A 25,527-nucleotide genomic window follows, 5' to 3' on the forward strand; every position below is an offset into this window, starting at 1 on the left:
GCGTGGTATGTGCATTTACGGTAGAGTTTGTGTGCGTCTAGCGGGCGACTCAATTGTTAAATAATAAATCCAAATAGTATGTTTTATAGATAATGTTCCCCTTAATAATAACTAAGTTTGTTTATTGTAGCTGGTCCCTGGACAGAGGAATTCCTCTTTACATGATACGAAGGGTCAGTTAGGGTCTGAGCGGTGGTTCCTGGTACCTAACTAAAGAACATTTTATTAGGAACAATCCGGTGCTGGTTAGGTAAAGATTAATCGCTCCTGCGAATAGTTATGTCTATTAGTAGTTTCTGGACATTTACTATATTTGCGGTTCATTATCCATGCGGCGGGAATTCTGAGATTCCCTCCCACCTGAGCAGTTTGATATAGTCACAGCCCACCTGTTTAAACCAACCTATGACTTTTTGTTATAATGCGAGGAGACATTCCTGTGTCCAATGAACAATGAGATTATAGGTCCCTTTGTAGTGTACTGTAAGCAGTGTATATAAGATCAGCCAGCCTGGCCCAGCTCAGTCTTCTCCCCACAACGGTTTTCATCATTGACTAATCCAGAGCTGGTAACCAGGACTGCGCAGCGAATCATTCCCCAGTGTGTAAGTACTCTCTGTGACCATTCTTAATCTCAGACTGTAATTGTGCCACGATCTCTCTCTCTCTCATTGTATGTTATTGTTTGCGATTGTGCCGCTATTGTGTATTTATGTGTAGTTATTCTGTTAGATATTGATGTTAGCCTGTAGTGTATGAACTGTCAACTGTATTTTCCCTTTTTATATAACTAAATCCTGTTAGTAAAGGTTTTGGAGCCTTAGCAAGGTATTGTGTGTTTATTACATTGCAGAGGGTATTCAGAGCGTCTCAATCGCTCAAACAGCATTTACACTAACAAGGTTAAGCAGCGTTATATCGCTGCAGTATTTCAGTAGTAAGGTTTACAATACAAACTCAATCGTAGTGTGTTGCATACAAGGTTTACTGAGTGTCATCCCGTGAGCGTCTGCGCCACTCGTGTTCCCCTCGCGGTCACAGCGTCCACTACGCTAGTAGCGTAGCATTACAGTAGTCAGCCGCCTATAGCGTGTTCGATACCAAGCGTAAGGCTGTGAGCGAGCGTGCCGCTTGTGCGTCTTAATCACGGCTGATCGTCTGCTACGTAAGTGCGTACCCTTACGGTACCCCATACGCCAATTGCGTACCGAGTCTCTTACCTACATATAGTGAAAGTTATAAGGTAATAAATCAGCATTATCAAGTGATATACTAAGCACAAAGGTAAATGTATAAAGGTGAATAAAGTAATAAAGAAACAAGTGTATTTGTTGTTACACATCGGCATGTATATTATATTGGATGATAACTGATTCAGTGCTGGTAATCCTGTTCAGTAAGAATATATTTATATATTACACCCATACGAGGATGGGATAAATTACACATTCAATAATATTGTGGCAGAGTTTCCTCCAGCGGTAATCTCAATGTAACATCACACTGTATGTATAAACACTTTATGGGGGGGATTCAGTTCATCGCAAAAACTCCCTATCCAATTAACCTTAAAAAGGTATCCAGATGTCACACACAGTTCCCATTACGATTTTAGAAACTGGGAACTACACAGCCATTTTGGGTTCTATCTACGGCATGGTCCCCTGGATCTAGCTACCTCCCATGATGCATTGCACATGCATGGGCAGAAAACAGTTGGCGACATCAAGGCCTGTCATTACCTATAGGTATTCGGTGTGAGAAATTGTCCCTCTTGTTATATGGGTGTGCCTATCAGGGAATGAGGACTCTAAGCTGGATTTGTTCCTTACAGAATGTGTATGACCTGTTTATACATGAAGATATTGATTATTGTATTATAGGGTGTAATGTCTTGGTCACCATGGTGACTGCCCAGCCAGGTAAGCTATCCTGTGTCTCTTTGGCAGTGTTGCTGTGTGACCTACAGGAAGTCCCAAGGCCGACACCGCACACTGCCCCCTCTCTCACTGGAGGCCATGAACAGCTGAAGAGGCTCTGACATCACAAATGACTGCAAGGGGTTAATAGCGACCAGTTTTATTGCCCCGAGATGCAAATCCCCCTGTCAATGTGATGGAGTGGGCTTTATTCTAACCTTGTCTTTGTCAGACAGCCAGGCACCAAAATCCGCAGGGGTAAGTGGGGAAAAACAGACTGTTCTGTAGCCAGTCCCTTCATTCATATCACCCAAAGCTAGGCCTCAAGGGTGTCACCCATCAGGTAAAAGCAGAGGTCTTATAATGGCAAACCGAGGACTTTATATGTTATCTCAGATCACTTCCTGAAACCTGAGATACTGGAACTGTGGAGTCTTGGTTCCTGCCCAGGGGACTCCTCAGGCCAAAGTGGTTTGGACATGGTAAGGTTCTCAGAGTATGGTTAATAATGCTGGCCAATCCGTATGTAGTGTATATAGATTGTATTTACTGATGTTACATGTATATCCAGTGTGTGTAAAATAGAGGTATCATTTGTATCTTTGCTATTGTGTGTCCTGTGTGGCAACAGTGATGTAAGGCCCAAAGGATGGGGTAGGGGCTGTTGAGGGGATAGTATAAGAAGATCTGCAGATACCCCTGCAGACAACTTCTGTGCTGTTGGTAACTGCAGACGGAGGTCCTCAACCGTTGCCTACCACTGCCAGGTTTCTGGATACGGGCCTGCTGATGCAGATTACGCTCCTTGGAAAAGTGATTTATAGTAAAAGGACTGAGTTCCCAGTGCTTGGAGGGTTATATTATTGCCATATGTATCCTGTTTCTGATGGATGATGGAACCATCAGTATATGGACTAGAGCGGCAGGGATGTAAGGAGCATGAAGAGAGTTCCCTTTGTAAATTCTCATTGCAATGGCTGACATGGAGGATGAAGAGGGAAAACACTGCTGTCTCCAAGCTTGCGGAAACCATTTCCAATATCCATATGCATGCCTGGCGAGGGTACAAAGGGGACCCCTGTACTGGACCTCAAAGTGCCAAGGGGTCCCAAGCAACAATGGGGCAGATGTATTAACCTGGAGAAGGCATAAGGAAGTGATAAACCAGTGATTTGTGCAAGGTTAGGAGCCGATTGGCTGGTGCATTTAACTTGCATTCCTTGCACTTAACACTGCTTTATCACTGGTTTATCACTTCCTTATGCCTTCTCCAGATTAATACATCTGCCCCAATATAACTAGACAAATTAAATTTGTAACACGCTGGCCGGCAGAGCAAAAATATGAAAAAAACAAACAAAAAAGTGTCTCACCCATAGTGCCCATGTGTCTCACCCATAGTGCCCATGTGTCTCACCCATAGTGCCCATGTGTCTCACCCATAGTGCCCATGTGTCTCACCCATAGTGCCCATGTGTCTCACCCATAGTGCGCATGTGCAAAAATGGGATTTTAATACCTACCGGTAAATCCTTTTCTCTTAGTCCGTAGAGGATGCTTCAAGAACCATGGGGTATAGACGGGATCCGCAGGAGACATGGGCACTTAAAAAGACTTTAAAAGGGGTGTTAACTGGCTTCTCCCTCTATGCCCCTCCTCCAGACTCGTTATAGGAACTGTGCACAGGGAGATGGACAATTCGATGAAAAGGATTTATTTAATTTTAAACTAAGGTGAGATACATACCAGCTCACACCTCAAACACGCCGTACAACATGGCATTCAACAACAACGCATGCAACGGCATGACCAACCTCAGCCACAGACTGACTGTACTTAACTCCACATGAGAGTAACCATAACCAATAACTGCAGCACAGTACGCACTGGGACGGGCGCCCAGCATCCTCTACAGACTAAGAGAAAAGGATTTACCGGTAGGTATTAAAATCCTATTTTCTCATACGTCCTAGAGGATGCTGGGGATGCTTCAAGAACCATGGGGTTTATACCAAAGCTCTAGAATGGGCAGGAGAGTGCGGATGACTCTGCAGCACCGATTGACCAAATAAGAGGTCCTCCTCAGCCAGGGTATCAAGCTTGTAAAACTTAGCAAAGGTTCGGCAAAGCTGTAATGCCGAGACTCCTCGGGCAGCCGCCCAGGATGCGCCCACCTTTCTGGTAGAGTGGGCCTTCACCGATTTCGGTAACGGCAATCCCGCCGTAGAATGAGCCTGCTGAACCGTATTACAGATCCAGCGTGCAATAGTCTGCTTGGAAGCAGGAGCCCCAATCTTGGTGGGAGCCCACAGGACAAATAGAGCCTTTTTTTTCCAAATCTGAGCCGTTCTGGCGACATAAATTTTCAAAGCTCTGACCACATCGAGAGACATCGACCACTGGCACCACAATAGGCTGGTTTACGTGAAATGATGAAACCACTTTTGGCAGAAATTGCTGACGAGTTCTCAACTCCGCTCTATCTACATGGAAGATTAAATATGGACTTTTGTGAGACAAAGCCGCTAACTCAGACACCCGCCTTGCGTATGCCAGGGCCAACAGCATGACTACTTTCCAAGTAAGGAATTTCAACTCAACCTTACGTAAAGGTCCAAACCAATGAGATTGCAGGAACTGCAACACCACATTAAGATCCCATGGTGCCACTGGGGGCACAAAGGGAGGTTGGATGTACAGCACGCCTTTCACAAAAGTCTGAACTTCTGGAAGGGAGGCCAATTCTTTTTGAAAGAAAATTGATAAGGCCAAAATTTGTACTTTAATGAAGCCTAACTTTAGTCCCGCATCCACACCTGCTTGCAGAAAATGGAGAAAACGCCCCAGATGGAATTCCTCTATAGGTGCCTTCTTGGATTCACACCAAGACGCACATTTTCTCCAAATACGGTGATAATGTTTTGCCGTCACTTCTTTTCTAGCCTGAAGAAGTGTGGGAATGACTTCCCTGGATATACCCTTTCGGGCTAGGATTTGGCGTTCAACTACCATGCCATCAAACGCAGCTGTGGTAAATCTTGATACACGCACGGCCCTAGCTGTAACAGGTCCTCTCGTAGAGGAAGAGGCCAGAGATCCTATGTGTAATTCCTGAAGATCAGGATACCAGGCCCTCCTTGGCCAGTCTGGAACAATGAGTATTGCATGAACCCTTGCTCTTCTTATGATCTTTAACACTTTTGGAATGAGTGGAAGTGGAAGGAACACATAGACCGACTGAAACACCCACGGTGTCCACCGCTATTGCTTGAGGGTCCCTCGACCTGAAACAATATCTCTGAAGCTTCTTGTTGAGGTGAGACACCATCATGTCGATTTGAGGAATTCCCCAATGACTTGTCACTTCTGCAAAGACCTCTTGATGAAGACCCCACTCTCCTGGATGGAGATTGTGTCTGCTGAGGAAGTCTGCTTCACAGTTGTCCACGCCTGGAATGAAAACCGCTAACAGAGCGCTTGCATGTCTTTCCGCCCAGCGGAGAACTTTTATGGCCTCTGCCCTTCCGTTCTGCTCTTTGTTCCGCCCTGGCGGTTTATATGCGCCACTGCTGTTATGTTGTCTGACTGAATCAAGACGGGCAGACCGCGCAGAAGATGTTCCGCTTGCAGAAGGCCGTTGTAGATGGCCCTTAATTCCAGAATGTTTATGTGCAGACAAGCTTCCTGGCTTGACCATTTTCCCTGGAAATTTTCCCCGTATGACTGCTCCCCAGCCTCGGAGACTTGCATCTGTGGTCACCAGGATCCAATCCTGAATCCCGAACCTGCGAACCTCTAGGAGATGAGAGCTGTGCAGCCACCACAGAAGGGAGATTCTGGTCCTGGAGGACAGGATTATTTTCCGGTGCATGTGTAGGTGAGTCCCGGACCACTTGTCCAACAGATCCCACTGAAACACTCTGGAATGGAATCTGCCAAACTGAATGGCCTCGTAGGCCGCCACCATCTTCCCCAGCAACCGAGTGCATTGATGAATTGACATTCCTGCCTGTTTCAGAATCTGTTTGACCATGTTCTGAATTTCCAGACCCTTTTCCACTGGAAGAAAGACTCTCTGTAATTCTGTGTCCAGAATCATACCCAGGAATGACAGCTGTGTTGTCGGAACCAACTGTGACTTTGGCAAGTTTAGGAGCCAACCATGTTGTTGCAGAATTGTCAGGGAGAGCGCCATGTTCTGCAGTAATTGCTCCTTGGATCTCGCCTTTATCAGGAGTCCAAGTACGGGATAATTGTGACTCCCTGCTTGCGCAGGAGCACCATAATTTCCACCATTACTTTGGTGAGAATTCTAGGAGCCGTGGACAGACCAAACGGCAACGTCTGAAACTGGTAATGGCAGTCCTGCATTCCAAACCTCAGATAAGCCTGATGTGGAGGATAAATGGGAACATGCAAGTAGGCATCCTTTATATCTACCGACGCCATAAACTCCCCCTCCTCCAGACTGGAGATCACTGCCCGGAGAGATGCCATCTTGAATTTGAATTTCCTTAGGTAGAAATTGAGGGATTTGAGGTTCAGGATAGGCCTGACTGAGCTGTCTGACTTCGGGACCACGAACAGGCTGGAATAAAAGCCTTCTCCCTGTTGCGACAGGGGAACCCTGACAATGACCTGATTTAGACACAATTTTTGTATTGCATTGCATACCACCTCCCTGTCCTGAAGAGAAGCTGGTAAGGCCGATTTGAAAAATTGGCTAGGGGGAACGTCTTGAAACTCTAGCTGGGACACTATTTCCAAAATTCATGGGTCTAGGGCCGAACGAGCCCAGAACTGACTGAAGAGTTTGAGACGTGCCCCCACCGGTACTGACTCCTCCAGAGGAGCCCCAGCGACATGCGGTGGCTTTGGCAGAAGCCGGGGAGGACGTCTGCTCTTGGGAACTTGCCGCAGCCGGTGACCTTTTTCCCATTCCTCTTCCCCTTGAAGGAAGGAAGTCCCTCCTCCTATTTTGTACTTACTGGGACGAAAGGACTGCATCTGATAGTGGTGCGTTTTCTTTTGTTGCGCAGGAACATAAGGTAAAAATTACGACTTACCCGCGGTAGCCGTAGATACCAGGTCAGTGAGACAGTCACCAAACAAGACACCACCTTTATACGGCAAAGACTCCATAGCCTCCTTAGAGTCAGCATCAGCATTCCATTGATAAATACACAATGCTCTCCTGGCTGAGACTGCCATGGCATTGGCCCTCGATCCCAAGAGGCCAGTATCCGTTGCAGCTTCCTTTGGGTAGGCTGCAGCATCCCTGATATGACCTAGTGTCAAAAGAACGCTATCCTTATCCAGAGTATCTATATCAGATGACAAGTTATCTGCCCATTTTTCAATAGTGCTACTCACCCATGCCGATGCCACGGCAGGTCTGAGCAGCATACCCGTAGTGACAAATGGATTTTAATGTATTTTCCTGCTTACGATCCGCAGGTTCCTTTAGGGCTGCCGTTTCGGGGGACGGCAGCGCCACCTTTTTGGACAGCCGTGACAGAGCTTTGTCCACAGTGGGGGGTGACTCCCACTTTTCCCTATCCCACGAGGGGAATGGATATGCCGCCGGAATTCTCTTGGGAATTTGAAACTTCTTGTCAGGAGTTTCCCAAACCTTTTCAAAAAGAGCGTTCAGTTCATGAGAGGGAGAAAACGTTACCTCAGGTTTCTTTCCTTTAAACATACAGACCCTTGTATCAGAAACAGTAGGGTCCTCCGTGATATGTAACATGTCTTTTATCGCCACAATCATGTACTGAATGCTCTTGGCCAGTTTTGGATTTCGTCTGGCATCACTATAGTCGACACTGAAGTCAGAGTCCGTGTCGGTATCTGTATCTGCTCTCTGGGTAAATGAACGCTTTTGTGAACCCCAGAGAGTCTGAACCTGGGACAACACATCCTCTACGGATTTTTTCCATGCCTGGTTCTGAGAGCCACATTCGCATTCAAAGCACTCAAAACATTTACCCAATCAGGAGTCGGCGGTGCTGACAGGGTCACTCCCACAGCCGTTTCTTTCCAGCCTCCTCCTGAGAAGAGCACTCAGCCTCAGACATGCCGACACACGTACACCGACACCCACAAACACACTGGGCATATAGGGGACAGACCCACAGTAAAGCCTGTCAGAGGAACACAGGGAGTTTGCAGCTCACAACCCAGCGCCTAGCCCGGTTCTGAACACCTTTATATAAAGCCCCAGACCTGGTAGCGCTTTTATATTATATTAAATAGCACCAAAATAACAGTGCCCCCCCCCCCTGTTTTGCCCCGTTACTTGTACAGCAGTGGAGAGGAAGGCCAGCATCTCTGCAGCTCTGTGGAGAGAAAATGGCGCTGGTGAGAGCTGGGAGGTCTAAGCCACGCCCCCTCTATGGCGCGCTTCAGCCCCGCTATCTTTTTACATTTTTATACTGGCGGGGGACCGGATCAGTGCCTAGGCACCTGAAAACCACTTATCCCAGTCATATTGAGGGTTTACATGCTGCCCAGGGTGCCCCCCCCTGTAGTGCCACCGAGTGTGGGAGCATGGCGCTGTGCTGTACATCAAAGCCGTCACTGAAGTCTTCTGACTCTGCAAGGGGGGTAACGGCGGGCTCCGGGAACGAGCATCTAGGCGTACCTAGCGTTCAGACCCTCAGGAGCTAATGGTGTCCTGTAGCCTAAGAAGCAGAGCCTTGAAACTCACAGAAGTAGGTCTGCTTCTCTCCCCTAAGTCCCATGAAGCAGGGAGCCTGTAGCCAGCAGGTTTCCCTGGAAATAATAAACCTAACATAAGTCTTTTTCTGAGAAACTCTGGAGAGCTCCTCAGTGTGCATCCAGTCTCACTGGGCACAGATTCTAAACTGGAGTCTGGAGGAGCGATAGAGGGAGGAACCAGTTCACACCCCTTTTAAAAGTCTTAAAGTGCCCATGTCTCCTGCGGATCCAGTCTATACCCCATGGTTCTCGAAGCGTTCCCAGCATCCTCTAGGACGTATGAGAAAACTCTCTACATGTGATATTTGTCATGGATAGCCTTGTGTTAGAAACACCCAACTGAGAACAAGGCTGATGGCGGAGGAGGGTGTAGGATAAGAGATTGTTGTAGTGACTGAGCAATGAGAAAATGTGACTTGTGTAATAAGTGTTTATTACTCACCTGTGCTGATATCTGTAGGGATCTCCTCCTCCTTACGCTGCTGATCTCCCCTCACATACGTCTCTTCTTCTCCCTCTTTATCTTCTGCCTTTATATCAGTCACATGCGACTCTTCTTCTCCCTCTATATCTTCTGCCTTTATATCAGTCACATGCGTCTCTTCTTCTCCCTCTATATCTTCTGCCTTTATATCAGTCACATACGTCTCTTCTTCTCCCTCTATATCTTCTGCCTTTATATCAGTCACATACGTCTCTTCTTCTCCCTCTATATCTTCTGCCTTCATATCAGTCACATACGTCTCTTCTTCTCCCTCTATATCTTCTGCCTTTATATCAGTCACATACGTCTCTTCTTCTCCCTCTATATCTTCTGCCTTCATATCAGTCACATACGTCTCTTCTTCTCCCTCTATATCTTCTGCCTTTATATCAGTCACATACGTCTCTTCTTCTCCATCTGTATCTTTTGCCTTCATATCAGTCACATACGTCTCTTCCTCTCCCTCTACATCTTCTGCCTTCATATCAGTCACATACGTCTCTTCTTCTCCCTCTATATCTTCTGCCTTTATATCAGTCACATACGTCTCTTCATCTCCCTCTGTATCTTCTATTTTAATATCATACAGACGTTCTACCTAAAAAAAACAAAAAACACTATAATGACATCTGCACAGTCAGATTAGACTGAGGTGAAACAGTATAATATCAGTGTATAAGACACACAGCTCCTCTACAGATCATACAGTGACAGTCACTTTGGTATATTGGTGAGACCCTAAATCCCACCTACCTGATCCTCCTGTGGGATCCTGTGATTCTCCTCTGTACAATTCTGGGAATACAGAGGACAGGGACATCTCTCTGGGGTATCTCTGTTACTGGGCCCATCTGTAGGAGACACACAGTGACTGAGTACAGTGTATATATGTGATTATAAGGTGATGTGTGTATAAAGGGGCCCCCATACATGCTCTCCCCTGTACAATACATGACAGTCTCCTCTTACCCAGTGATGTGAGGGGCCGGTGATTCTCCATCATCACGTCCTTGTACAGACCCCTGTGTTCCTCTATATACTCCCCCTCCTGCATGGAGACATAGACAGTGACATCCTGACACCTTCTAGGAACCTGACACACACAGTGATAGAGTCATCACCCAGACACGTCCCCTAGTGTTACTGTATAATGTCCCATTCCCAGCAGTCACCTCTCCAGTCATCACCCAGACACATCCCCTGGTGTTACTGTATAATGTCCCATTCCCAGCAGTCACCCTCTCCAGTCATCATCCAGACACATCCATTGGTGTTACTGTATAATGTCCCATTCCCAGCAGTCACCTCTCCAGTCATCACCCAGACACATCCCCTGGTGTTACTGTATAATGTCCCATTCCCAGCAGTCACCTCTCCAGTCATCACCCAGACACATCCATTGGTGTTACTGTATAATGCCCCATTCTCAGCAGTCACCTCTCCAGACATCACCCAGACACATCCCCTGATGTTACTGTATAATGTCCCATTCGTCACCTCTCCAGACATCACCCAGACACATCCCCTGGTGTTACTGTATAATGTCCCATTCCCAGCAGTCACCTCTCCAGTCATCACCCAGACACAACCCCCGGTGTTACTGTATAATGTCCCATTCCCAGCAGTCACCTCTCCAGTCAGCAGCTGAATGATCTTGTTGGCGAGTTCCAGGATTTTCTTTTCAATGTGTCTCACGTGTCAGTGAGTGAGGTGGAGGCACCGGGAAGAGGCTCTGGGTCCTTTTTCTTCCTGACACACGGGGAGGGCTGCTCGGTGTCTCACCCTCAACAGATGTCTTCTTCACTACTGTGTAACCCTGCGAAATGGGGGAGACATCACTGTAAATACTCCCAGATCCACTCACCTCCCCAGTCATGTCCCTGTACGATTACAATGGATATAAGTGATGTCACTGTGACACTCCCAGATCCCCTCACCTCCCCAGTCATATCCCTGTATGATCACAATGGATAAAAGTGATGTCACTGTGACGCTCCCAGACCTCCTCACCTCCCCAGTCATGTTCCTGTATTATTACTATAGATATGTGATGTCACTGTGACGCTTCCAGATCCCCTCACCTCCCCAGTTATGTCCCTGTATTATTACTATCGTGCCAATGGACACGCTCATCCCAACACAAACATACAGTGCACCTGTCCTGTAATGGGCACACTTACCTCTGCATTATGGTTACCTCCTTTCTACTCAATGTACCTACTAAACATGCACACCAGGGACGTGCGGTGAGGTACATTTCTCAAGAGGCACTGGCTAGTACCAGAGCCAGATTTACACACAATATACGAGTCCAAGGATTATACATAGGTGCAGCAGTATATACATGTGGGCATTACACACAGGGGCAGCGGTATACACACGTGGCCATTACACACAGGGGCGGCGGTATACACACGTGGGCAGCGGTATACACACGTGCCCATTACACACAGGGGCAGCGGTATACACACGTGGCCATTACACACAGGGGCAGCGGTATACACACGTGGCCATTACACACAGGGGCAGCGGTATACACACGTGGCCATTACACACAGGGGCAGCGGTATACACACGTGGGTATTACACACAGGGGCAGCGGTATACACACGTGGCCATTACACACAGGGGCAGCGGTATACACACGTGGCCATTACACACAGGGGCAGCGGTATACACACGTGGCCATTACACACAGGGGCAGCGGTATACACACGTGGCCATTACACACAGGGGCAGCGGTATACACAAGTGGCCATTACACACAGGGGCAGCGGTATACACACGTGGCCATTACACACAGGGGCAGCGGTATACACACGTGGCCATTACACACAGGGGAAGCGGTATACACATGTGGGCATTATACACAGATGCAGCGGTATACACATGTGGACATTATACACAGGTGCAGCGGTATACACAGGTGGACATTATACACAGGTGCAGCGGTATACACATGTGGGCATTACACACAGGTGCAGCGGTATACACATGTGGGCATTACACACAGGTGCAGCGGTATACACATGTGGGCATTACACACAGAGGCAGCGGTATACACATGTGGGCATTATACACAGGGGGAGTAGTATAAATTTGGTGAGTGCGGGTAAGGTAGGTGGAGGGAGGGGGCACTGCCTCCCCTACCATAGAATTTTTACTTCTGACTACAGAAATGATTAGAATAATACAAAGATGATATTTATATGTTCTTTGTATTTTACATATACTGTATAAAGTGAAAACTGTGGTGTATACGTTAGTATGACAGGAAAAGCTCTGTCTCCCCGCAAGTCACTGATACACAGGTACATCCAACCCCGTGTGTGTGTGGAGCGTTCTACCCTCACTTCTCCTGTGCACATTTCTCCCACCACAACCTAACTGTGACGTGTGCGCATCCTACCCTCACTTCTGCTGTGATGTGTGCACCTATCAGTCACACATCCTACCCCCAATGCTGCCATTATTCACGCACCCCTCCCCCATGCAGCCACCGGTCACACACCCCTCTCCCATGCAGCCACCGGTCACGCACCCCTCCCCCACGCAGCCACCGGTCACTGGGTGACAGGGTACAGGCAGCGGGTGGAAGGGTACAGGCAGGGGGCGGCAGGTGATGAGCAGGGGGCATTAGGAGAATGTCAGGGGCAGCAGGTGAGAGGGCATTAGGAGAATGTCAGGGGCAGCAGGTGAGGGGGCATTAGGAGAATAACAGGGGCAGCAGGTGAGGGGGCATTAGGAGAATGTCAGGGGCAGCAGGTGAGGGGGCATTAGGAGAATGTCAGGGGCAGCAGGTGAGGGGGCATTAGGAGAATGTCAGGGGCAGCAGGTGAGGGGGCATTAGGAGAATGTCAGGGACAGCAGGTGAGGGGGCATTAGGAGAATGTCAGGGGCAGCAGGTGAGGGGGCATTAGGAGATGAGGGGGCATTAGGAGAATGTCAGGGGCAGCAGGTGAGGGGGCATTAGGAGAATGTCAGGGGCAGCAGGTGAGGGGGGCATTAGGAGAATGTCAGGGGCAGCAGGTGAGGGGGCATTAGGAGAATGTCAGGGGCAGCAGGTGAGGAGGCATTAGGAGAATGTCAGGGGCAGCAGGTGAGGGGGCATTAGGAGAATGTCAGGGGCAGCAGGAGAGGGGGCATTAGGAGAATGTCAGGGGCAGCAGGAGAGGGGGCATTAGGAGAATGTCAGGGGCAGCAGGAGAGGGGGCACTATGAGAATATAAGGGCAGCAGGTGAGGGGGTATTAGGAGAATATAAGGGCAGCAGGTGAGGGGTACTAGGAGAATGTCAGTGGCAGGAGAGGGGGCAATAGAAGAATATAGGAACAGTAGGTGAGAGGGCATTAGGAGAATGAATGGGCAGGTGTGGGGGCATTAGGAGAATATAAGGGCAGCAGGTGAGGGTGTATAAGGAGAATGGCAGGGGCAGCAGGTGATGAGCAGGGGGTATTAGGAGACTGTCAGGGGCAGCAGGTGAGGGGGCATTAGGAGAATATAGGGGCAGCAGGTGAGGGGGCATTAGGAGAATATATGGGTTGGTGAGAGGGAATTAGGAGAATATAGGGGTTGGTGAGGGGGCATTAGGAGAATATAGGGGTTGGTGAGGGGCCATTAGGAGAATATAGGGGTTGGTGAGAGGGCATTAGGAGAATGTCAGGGGAAGGAGAGGGGGGATTAGGAAAGGTTGAGGGCAGGAGAGGGGGTATTGGGAGAATGTAAGAGGTAGGAGAGGGAGTATTAGGAGAATATGGGGCAGATGAGGGGGCATTAGGAGAATTTCAGGGGCAGCAGGTGAGGGCGCATTAGGAGAATGTCAGGGGCAGCAGGTGAGGGGGCATAAGGAGGCAATAGGGGCAGGTGGGGGTAATAGGAGAATATAGGGGCAGCAGGTGAGGGAGTATTAAGAGAATGTTAGGGGTAGGAGTGGGGGTATTAGGAGAATAGAGGGGCAGCAGGGGAGGGGGCATTAGGAGAATATCAGGAACAGCTGGTACGGGGGTATTAGGACGTCAGGGGTAGCAGGTGAGGGGATATTAGGAGAATATAGGGGTAGAAGATGAGGAGGCATTAGGAGAATGTCAGGGGCAGCAGGTGAGGGGGCATTAGTAGAATGCAGGGGCAGCAGGTGAGGGGCCATTAGGAGAATGCAGGGGCAGCAGGTGTGGGCCCATTAGGAGAATGCCAGGGGCAGCAGGTGAGGGGCCATTAGGAGAATGCAGGGGCAGCAGGTGAGGGCCCATTAGAAGAATGCAGGGGCAGCAGGTGGGGGGCCATTAGGAGAATGTCAGAGGCAGCAGGTGAGGGGGCATTAGGAGGGATTGGGGGCAGGAGAGGGGGTATTAGGAGAGGATGGGGGCAGGATGGAGGTATTAAGAGAGGATGGGGGCTGGAGATGGGGTATTAGGAGAGGTTAGGGCAGGAGAGGGGGTATTAGGAGAGGTTAGGGCAGGAGAGGGGGTAATAGGAGAGGATGGGGGCAGGAGAGGGGATATTAGGAGAGGTTGGGGGCAGGAGAGGGGGTATTAGGAGAGGTTGGGGGCAGGAGAGGGGGTATTAGGAGAGGATGGGGCAGGAGAGGGGGTAATAGGAGAGGATGGGGGCAGGAGAGGGGGTATTAGGAGAGGTTGGGGGCAGGAGAGGGGGTATTAGGAGAGGTTGGGGGCAGGAGAGGGGGTATTAGGAGAGGTTGGGGCAGGAGAGGGGGTATTAGGAGAGGTTGGGGGCAGGAGAGGGGGTATTAGGAGAGGATGGGGCAGGAGAGGGGGTATAAGGAGAGGATGGGGCAGGAGAGGGGGTATTAGGAGAGGTTGGGGGCAGGAGAGGGGGTATTAGGAGAGGTTGGGGCAGGAGAGGGGGTATTAGGAGAGGTTGGGGGCAGGAGAGGGGGTATTAGGAGAGGTGGGGGCAGGAGAGGGGGTATTAGGAGAGGATGGGGGCAGGAGAGGGGGTAATAGGAGAGGATGGGGGCAGGAGAGGGGGTATTAGGAGAGGATGGGGGAGGAGAGGAGGTATTGGAGGAGGAGAGGGGGTCTTAGGAGAGGTGGGGGCAGGAGACAGGTGGGTTGAGGGGACATTACCTGGAGGATGAGGCGGAAGCAGCTCACATCCTGGACGGAGGATTGTGTACCGGAAGTGGGCGGGGCGGTATTTCCGAGCCATCGCCTGCATAGCGCATGGGATTATGGGTAGTGACTACCACGGTAACTCAGCAACCAGGAGTAGCCCCGCCCACTCACTGCCCATTGGCCGCAGCCTCCAGTCACTGCCCTGCCCTCTCATAGGCCGCAATGATCCGTCACTCATTTACCTCCCGCCCACTCACTGTCCATAGGACTTGGCTACTCGTCACTCACCAACCCGTCCTGCCCCGCCCACTCTCCCGCCCATTGGCCGATGTATCATGTCACTCTCCTCCCTAATGTCCGCGGGCACGCCCACTCTCCTGCTCATAGGCCACAGCTTTCAGTAACTGTTACAGCCAGCCCCGCCCTCTCTCAATCTCATAGGCCGCAATGCCCCGTCACTCATTTACCTCCAGCCTCGTCCACTCACTGCCCATAGGACGCATCGGCTCGTCACAGAACCACACTGCCCCGCCCACTATCCCGCCCATTGGCTGCCGTATCCTGCCAATTGCCGGAGGCCAAGCCCACTCTCCTGCTCATAGGCCGCAGCTTCCCGTCACAGTTACACCCAGTCCCGCCCTCTCACCCTCTCATAGGCCGCAATGCCCCGTCACTCAACTACTTCCAGCTCCGCCCCCAGCATGCTGCCTCCCTTCTCTTAGCCATCATTAGCCCCGCCTACTCTCTAGCCTGGCTCCCTGTGACGTCATAATCAGCGCTAGCTCAGACTAAGCCAACATGGCGGCGCCCATAGTATATATTATATTGCCTCGTACCACATTCTATATTACTCCGTTGTAGTCGCTCCTCCAGCTTGAAACTGAGGATAACCCTAACTTAGGTGTAGACTTTCTTAATCAGGCGGAGCTTCAGCACCTTACAGAAGAGGAACATGATCAATTGATTAACCCAATGAAGAAGAAATCATAGGAATTGAGGAATTATTAAATCTTTACCTCTTGGTAAGTCACCTGGCTCAGAAGTGCTGATTATTATAAGCTGCTGCTTCCCTTAGTAACTCCCCACCTATTCTCACTATATAATTTTATTCTATCCGGCCATGTTGCTTCTGCAAATTTCAACACATCTCAGATAATTATCCTTTACACACCTGGCAAAGATCCTGCTTTAGTAACTTCATATCGTCCTATTTCAATACTTAATCAGGATCTAAACATTTTTTCCAAACTGATGGCACAAAGCCTACACCTAATTTTATTCCGCCTAATCCACTCATCACAAACTGGTTTTATCAGGCGCAGACACTCTGTTCTGAATATACATACCCATATGGCAGCTATGACGCACACCCACCACGCCAAAGCAACACAGAATATTGTAGTCAGCTATGACACACACTTACCACGCCAAAGCAACACAGAATATTGTAGTCAGCTATGACACAGACCCACCACGCCAAAGCAACACAGAATATTGAAGTCAGCTATGACACAGACCCACCACGCCAAAGCAACAAAGAATATTGTAGTCAGCTATGACGCACACCCACCATGCCAAAGCAACACAGAATATTGTAGTTAGCTATGACACCCACCCACCACGCCAAAGCAACACAGAATATTGTAGTCAGCTATGACACCCACCCACCACGCCAAAGCAACACAGAATATTGTAGTCAGCTATGACGCACACCCACCACGCCAAAGCAACACAGAATATTGTAGTCAGCTATGACGCACACCCACCATGCCAAAGCAACACAGAATATTGTAGTCAGCTATGACACCCACCCACCACGCCAAAGCAACACAGAATATTGTAGTCAGCTATGACACCCACCACGCCAAAGCAACACAGAATATTGTAGTCAGCTATGACGCACACCCACCACTCCAAAGCAACAAAGAATATTGTAGTCAGCTATGACGCACACCCACCACTCCAAAGCAACACAGAATATTGTAGTCAGCTATGACGCACACCCATCACGCCAAAGCAACACAGAATATTGTAGTCAGCTATGACACAGACCCACCACGCAAAGCAACACAGAATATTGTAGTCAGCTATGACACCCACCCACCACGCCAAAGCAACACAGAATATTGTAGTCAGCTATGACGCACACCCACCACGCCAAAGCAACACAGAATATTGTAGTCAGCTATGACGCACACCCACCACTCCAAAGCAACACAGAATATTGTAGTCAGCTATGACGCACACCCACCACGCCAAAGCAACACAGAATATTGTAGTCACCTATGATGCACACCCACCACGCAAAGCAACACAGAATATTGTAGTCAGCTATGACGCACACCCACCACGCCAAAGCAACACAGAATATTGTAGTCAGCTATGACGCACACCCACCACTCCAAAGCAACAAAGAATATTGTAGTCAGCTATGACGCACACCCACCACTCCAAAGCAACACAGAATATTGTAGTCAGCTATGACACAGACCCACCACGCCAAAGCAACAAAGAATATTGTAGTCAGCTATGACGCACACCCACCATGCCAAAGCAACACAGAATATTGTAGTCAGCTATGACACCCACCCACCACGCCAAAGCAACACAGAATATTGTAGTCAGCTATGACACCCACCCACCACGCCAAAGCAACACAGAATATTGTAGTCAGCTATGACGCACACCCACCACGCCAAAGCAACACAGAATATTGTAGTCAGCTATGACGCACACCCACCATGCCAAAGCAACACAGAATATTGTAGTCAGCTATGACACCCACCCACCACGCCAAAGCAACACAGAATATTGTAGTCAGCTATGACACCCACCACGCCAAAGCAACACAGAATATTGTAGTCAGCTATGACGCACACCCACCACTCCAAAGCAACAAAGAATATTGTAGTCAGCTATGACGCACACCCACCACTCCAAAGCAACACAGAATATTGTAGTCAGCTATGACGCACACCCATCACGCCAAAGCAACACAGAATATTGTAGTCAGCTATGACACAGACCCACCACGCAAAGCAACACAGAATATTGTAGTCAGCTATGACACCCACCCACCACGCCAAAGCAACACAGAATATTGTAGTCAGCTATGACGCACACCCACCACGCCAAAGCAACACAGAATATTGTAGTCAGCTATGACGCACACCCACCACTCCAAAGCAACACAGAATATTGTAGTCAGCTATGACGCACACCCACCACGCCAAAGCAACACAGAATATTGTAGTCACCTATGATGCACACCCACCACGCAAAGCAACACAGAATATTGTAGTCAGCTATGACGCACACCCACCACGCCAAAGCAACACAGAATATTGTAGTCAGCTATGACGCACACCCACCACGCCAAAGCAACACAGAATATTGTAGTCAGCTATGACGCACACCCACCACGCCAAAGCAACACAGAATATTGTAGTCAGCTATGACACAGACCCACCACGCCAAAGCAACACAGAATATTGTAGTCAGCTATGACGCACACCCACCACGCCAAAGCAACACAGAATATTGTAGTCAGCTACGACGCACACCCACCACTCCAAAGCAACACAGAATATTGTAGTCAGCTATGATGCACACCCACCACGCCAAAGCAACAAAGAATATTGTAGTCAGCTATGACGCACACCCACCATGCCAAAGCAACACAGAATATTGTAGTCAGCTATGACACCCACCCACCACGCCAAAGCAACACAGAATATTGTAGTCAGCTATGACACCCACCCACCACGCCAAAGCAACACAGAATATTGTAGTCAGCTATGACGCACACCCACCACGCCAAAGCAACACAGAATATTGTAGTCAGCTATGACGCACACCCACCATGCCAAAGCAACACAGAATATTGTAGTCAGCTATGACACCCACCCACCACGCCAAAGCAACACAGAATATTGTAGTCAGCTATGACGCACACCCACCACGCCAAAGCAACACAGAATATTGTAGTCAGCTATGACACACACCCACCACGCCAAAGCAACACAGAATATTGTAGTCAGCTATGACGCACACCCATCACGCCAAAGCAACACAGAATATTGTAGTCAGCTATGACACCCACCACGCCAAAGCAACACAGAATATTGTAGTCAGCTATGACGCACACCCACCACGCCAAAGCAACACAGAATATTGTAGTCAGCTATGACGCACACCCATCACGCCAAAGCAACACAGAATATTGTAGTCAGCTATGACGCACACCCACCACGCCAAAGCAACACAGAATATTGTAGTCAGCTATGACGCACACCCACCACGCCAAAGCAACACAGAATATTGTAGTCAGCTATGACGCACACCCATCACGCCAAAGCAACACAGAATATTGTAGTCAGCTATGACGCACACCCACCACGCCAAAGCAACACAGAATATTGTAGTCAGCTATGACACACACCCACCACGCCAAAGCAACACAGAATATTGTAGTCAGCTATGACGCACACCCATCACGCCAAAGCAACACAGAATATTGTAGTCAGCTATGACGCACACCCACCACTCCAAAGCAACAAAGAATATTGTAGTCAGCTATGACGCACACCCACCACTCCAAAGCAACACAGAATATTGTAGTCAGCTATGACGCACACCCACCACGCCAAAGCAACACAGAATATTGTAGTCAGCTATGACACCCACCCACCACGCCAAAGCAACACAGAATATTGTAGTCAGCTATGACGCACACCCATCACGCCAAAGCAACACAGAATATTGTAGTACGCTGTGATGGGTCAGTTGGTCGCATCTGTTACGCGTTTTTCAATTCCAGGGGTTTGGCTCAGAATTTCCCCATATATGTAAAACACTTTACGAAAGCGGCCAGCTAGATACAAACGGATCTCTGCCGTGAGACCATTACAGCACCAGTCTTCAGTGGCTTTGCCGTCTTATGCTGTTACTGCTAGCCGAACGGTACACGTCCCTTGCTGGGAAATCCCCTACACATCACCATCGTATGGTCAACTGACGACTACTTCAACGGAGAATAAGTATTGCAGCAAGTCCGTCTTCTAATTATCATCGTGGCATTAACTACAAATCTATACATTCACCTCGTGCAAATGCATACAGGACTCTGCATTTAATCCCAGGAATCAGCACGGGGGTAATTATTACTGCTTGTTTTGCCTCTATTAATTATAAGTTAGTTACTGTGGAGCCTTCTGTGGACATTCATATAATTTCTCACTGGGACGCCAGTGTCAGAATCAATTGACATTCTCTATAGAGAGCTTTTAAGATATCTGGGTTACACTTTAGATACATTGTATGCTGTTTAAACAACACGTTCACAAAGATAGATAGTGTTTCTGTTTACACATGGAAGAGGTGGAAACCTGATTTTTAAACTGCTATATATTTATGTATTGTTTGTTTTATGTGTGTTTGTGTTCATAAATGTCTGATAAAATATTTTCCTTACAAAAAAGGTCAAGCCTCATTGAGTCAATTATTCTCCTTGCTAGACGGCACTCAATGAATCTAATTAATTCTTAGTGAATTCTGGAGCGCAGAGCATTTTTTCTTTATTTTGAAGCTACAACAGGTCACAAATCTGGGGGCATGAATTTACCTTGTCTGCGGAGATACTCATTAGCGGCCAATTATCTCTTTGCTATGGACTGGATAGGCCAAACTAATAAATACACTCATTTCTCTTATGTCCTAGGGGATACTGGGAATCTATTTAGTACCATGGGGTACTGACGGGTCCACTAGGAGCCATTGGCACTTTAAGAAATTGATAGTGTGGGCTGGCTCCTCCCTCTATGCCCCTCCTACCAGACTCTGTTTAGAAAATGTGCCCGGAGGAACCGGTCACAGCTAGGGGAACTCCTAAGAGTTTTATGCATTTATTTTCTGAATTTGTTATTTTCAGGCAGGACTGGTTGGCACCAGCCAGTCTGCTTCATGGGACTTAGGGGGGGAATGGCCCAACCTCTCTCAGTGTTAATGGTCCCATTCCCCGCTGACATGACACTGGGCTCCTGGGGGAACTCTTTGCAAGCTCCACCACAGTGGGCGTACATTCCCGCAGCACGCCGCCACCATTGGCAGCGGGGATGGCAGTGGCTGGTGAGACACTACAGCAATAATGTCCGCCGAGTCCCGCCGATAATACCGCCGCCGAGCCAATGCTCACTACTGCCCCTGAGCCGATGTCTACTGCTGTCACCTTCCCTGATGCCCGCTACCCCCGCCACTAATGGCCGACACCCCTGCCAATTGATTACAAAATCACCCACCATCAAATGCCTCGGAACCCCCCCACTAAATTGCATACAATACCAGACTGATGCCAATGCCCGCAGCCTGCCTGCTCATCAAACTTGTGATGAGCAGGTGGCTAATATATTGTACATTTTTACAAAATAAAATAAAAACTAGTTTTTGGGACTGGGGAGGGAGTGGAAGAAAGTCATGAATGCAATTGTGTTGTACAGTGCTTCCACGGAGTCTGGCAGAGTAGGCCAGAGATGGGCAGTGAAAATGAGGTGGGCGCACGGTACGGGACTGGGCAGAGTCGCCCCGACTATTTTGATGCCCTAGGCAATATTCTTGCTGGTGATCCCCCCCCCCCCGGAGATAGTGGGTGACTGGGACAGGGTGACATGGAGATAGTGGGTGATGGAGGTAGTGGATGACATGGTCAGGGTGACGGTGAGATAGAGGGTGACAGGGAGATAGCGGGTGACATGGTTAGGGTGACGGGGAGATAGAGGGTGACATGGTTAGGGTGACAGGGAGATAGAGGGTGACATGGTGAGGGTGACGGAGATAATGGGTGATGGAGGTAGTGGGTGACATGGTTAGGGTGACATGGAGATAGAGGGTGACAGGGAGACATTGGGTGACAGGAAGATAGCGGGTGACATGGTTAGGGTGACAGGGAGACATTGGGTGACAGGAAGATAGCGGGTGACATGGTTAGGGTGACAGGGAGATAGAGGGTGACATGGTTAGGGTGACAGGGAGATAGAGGGTGACATGGTTAGGGTGACAGGGAGATAGAGGGTGACAGTGGGTGACATGGTTAGGGTGACAGGGAGATAGAGGGTGACATGGTTAGGGTGACAGGGAGATAGAGGGTGACGGAGACTTTGGGTGGCAGGAAGATAACGGGTGACATGGTTAGGGTGACAGGGAGATAGAGGGTGACATGGTCAGGGTGACAGGAAGATAGTGGGTGACACGGGTGGTCTTCTGTATGCCGAATGTCGGGATCCCGGCGCACAGCATACTGACAACTATTCTCCCTCGTGAGGGTCCACGACCCCCCTGGAGGGAGAATAAAATAGTGGCTACTTTGCGCTCGCCACGGTGTCAGTATGCCGGTGGTCGGGCCCCCAGCGCCGGTATGCTGGTCGCCGGCATACCGTACGACACCCGGTGACACAGTGGGTGATAGAGGTAGTGGGTGACAGGGTACACTACAGCCAGGCTCCTCAAACAACCCCCCCCATCTCATCACAGGGGGCATCCCTGCTGCACAGGTAGCCTACTGCCCCCACAAGCCACAGGTGATGCCTCACACTACTCAGGCAGATTCCCTTCCCCCGCAGTCACAGATGAGGCACAGGCCGTCCCCCTCCCTTCGCAGGGGAATCAGGGGAAGCATCCCAGCGGCACAGGTACAGCGGGTCTCCTCCCCGTCCCCTCCCCGCTCACCTTTCTGAAGGTCCGCAAATCGGCATAGGACTGGATGCGCTCTGGCTGCACGCAGGGAGATTTCTAAGCGGCTAGTTGTCTGGCCGGCGGCGCCCTCCTCTAACCACGGTGCCGGGGGTGGGCTGTGGAATGGACTGGATGGCTGGCCGGCGGGGACGGCTCCTCCCTATGGTAAGAAAAAAAAAAAGAAGATGACAGGGCGGACACCTGCCTAGGTGTCTCCTCCAAAGCCGCCACTGCCCAATCACTTCTTTCTTATTGACAGGGGCGTGCTTTACTATGGGATGAAAGCACGCCCCTGTCAAAGGTGCCGCTTTCATTGATTTTTTGAATGGGCTCTTTCTGCCCCGATGCTAGGCCCCGCCCCCCACGTCCGCTCCTTTACTACTGACAGCGGAAGGCACCGCTCTCGGTGCCTCCAAAACACTATTTAAACTATCTTTTCAAAGCTAAAAATTATTAAAATAATATAGAGGCTAAAACAGATACATAAAACAGAATATGTGTCATAAGAATGTTCTTTGTATTATTTTAATCATGTATTACAGGGGAGGCACTGCCACCTACCTCCCCTGCCTGCACGTCCCTGGCCGCCACCCCTAACAGAGACAGAAGAATGAAGAGTACTAAGCCGACGTCCAGGTTAGCAAGTCGCCGGCCATTATGGCGGCATGAGGGTACGGAGCTATGCGGCTTCTAAATGGGGCTGACTGCGTCTCCCGCAGTGTACAGACGCTGAATAGCGGACACAGTACCCAGATCCATAAAAGAGTCTGTCTCCATTTTATGCACAGAGACACATACATCCAGTATAAAGAAGAGCGGGAAGGCCGCGTGCCATTGAAGGGGCGGGGTTTCATTATGATCGGATCCAGCAGCTCACCGCGCCATTTTCCCTACTGCACCTATACAGACGCTGACTGACAGGGATGCGCAGCTCCTCCGGAGAGGATCCAGATTACTTCAGCGGTACCAGGAGGTCATAGCAGGGGAAGCGAATATTAGTGTACTGAGTCCCCAATCTGGGTACTTAGTCTGCGACCCGGCTAAGCTTGGCATTAGCTATAAGGGCGCCGTGTGCTGGTTCCATAAACTCTGTGTCTCCCTGGAAGGGCTCTTTGTGGGTTAATTGTGCATTTAACCTTTTCCTGTGTGTGTGTGTGTGTGTGTGTGTGTGTGTGTGTGTGTGTGTGTGTGTTTGTGTGTGTGTGTGTGTGTGTTTGTGTGTATGTGTTTGTACGGTCACTATTACAATGTCAGGCATAAAGTGTGTTTCATGTAAGGCACAGTGCTCCTGTTCCCCAGAGGGTTCACTAGTGAATACTTAGTGTAGTGTCCAGCGGTGCAAGTACAAAACATGTCTTATAAGTACTGTGTGCGCACGCCCAAAAAATGGGTGTGGCCAAATGCCACATGGGGGGGGTGATACACATATGGGGGGAGGGGCGGTTACACATATGACCCCAATAGTGCCAGATACACGTTGCCCCACAGTGCCGGATAGACATTGCCCCACAGTGCCAGATACACTTTGCCCCACAGTGCCAGATACACATTGCCCCACAGTGCCAGATACACATTGCCCCACAGTGCCAGATACACATTTCCCCACAGTGCCAGATACACATTGCCCCACAGTGCCAGATACACATTGCCCCACAGTACCAGATACACATTGCCCCACAGTGCCAGATACACATTGCCCCACAGTTCCAGTTACACATTGCCACACAGTGCCAGATACACATTGCCTCACTGTGCCAGATACACATTGCCTCACTGTGCCAGATACACAAATGCCCCCAGAGTGCCAGATATACATTTGCCTCACAGTGCCAAATACACATTGCCCCACAGTGCCAGATACAGAAATGCCCCCACTGTCAGGTGTACATTGCCCCCCCCCAGTACAGATACAGAAATGCCCCCACAGTGCCAGAAATGCCCCCACTGCCAGATACACATGTCCCCCCAGTGCCAGATATGCCCCCTGTGCCAGATACACATGTACCACAGTGCCAGATATGCTCCCAGTGCCAGATACACATGTCCCCCAGTGCCAGATATGCCCTTCAGTTCCAGATACACATGTCCCCCCAGTGCCAGATATGCCCCCAGTGCCAGATACAGAATTGTCCCACAGTGCCAGATATGCCCCCAGTGCCTGATATGCCCCCAGTGCCAGATACACATATCCCCCCAGTGCCAGATATGCCCCACTGCCAGATACACATGTCCCCAAAGTGCCAGATATGCCCTCAGTGCCAGGAACACATGTACCCCCAGTGCCAAATATGTCCCCAGTGCCAGATACACATGTCCCCCAGTTCCAGACATGCCCCAGTGCCAGATACAGATATGCCCTCAGTGCCAGATACACATGTCTCCCAGGGCCTGATATGCCCCCAGTGCCAGGTATGCCCCCAGTGACAGATACACATGTCCCCCCAGTACCAGATATGCCCCCAGTGCCAGATACACATGTCTCCCAGGGCCAGATATGCCCTCAGTGCCAGATATGTCCCCAATGCCAGATACACATGTCCCCCCAGTTCCAGATATGCCCCCAGTGCCAGATATGCCCCCAGTGCCAGATGCACATGTCTCACAGGGCC

General features: G+C 49.6%; 1 protein-coding gene across 2 annotated transcripts in view; it reads right to left on the reverse strand.

The window, feature by feature from the left end:
- LOC134984323 (zinc finger protein 260-like) overlaps positions 1 to 9,148 on the reverse strand; it is a 35,572-nt gene extending 26,424 nt beyond the window's left edge. The window contains exon 1 of one of the 2 annotated variants that reach the window (XR_010191734.1): positions 9,082 to 9,148. The gene's annotated coding sequence lies outside the window, so the exon portion shown is untranslated. The remainder of the gene's footprint in view (positions 1 to 9,081) is intronic. The other variant, XM_063949930.1, reaches the window with a different exon arrangement.
- Positions 9,149 to 25,527: the final 16,379 nt, after the last annotated feature.

This window comes from Pseudophryne corroboree (genome assembly GCF_028390025.1).
Source record: "Pseudophryne corroboree isolate aPseCor3 chromosome 3 unlocalized genomic scaffold, aPseCor3.hap2 SUPER_3_unloc_49, whole genome shotgun sequence".
Lineage (NCBI taxonomy): Eukaryota > Metazoa > Chordata > Amphibia > Anura > Myobatrachidae > Pseudophryne > Pseudophryne corroboree.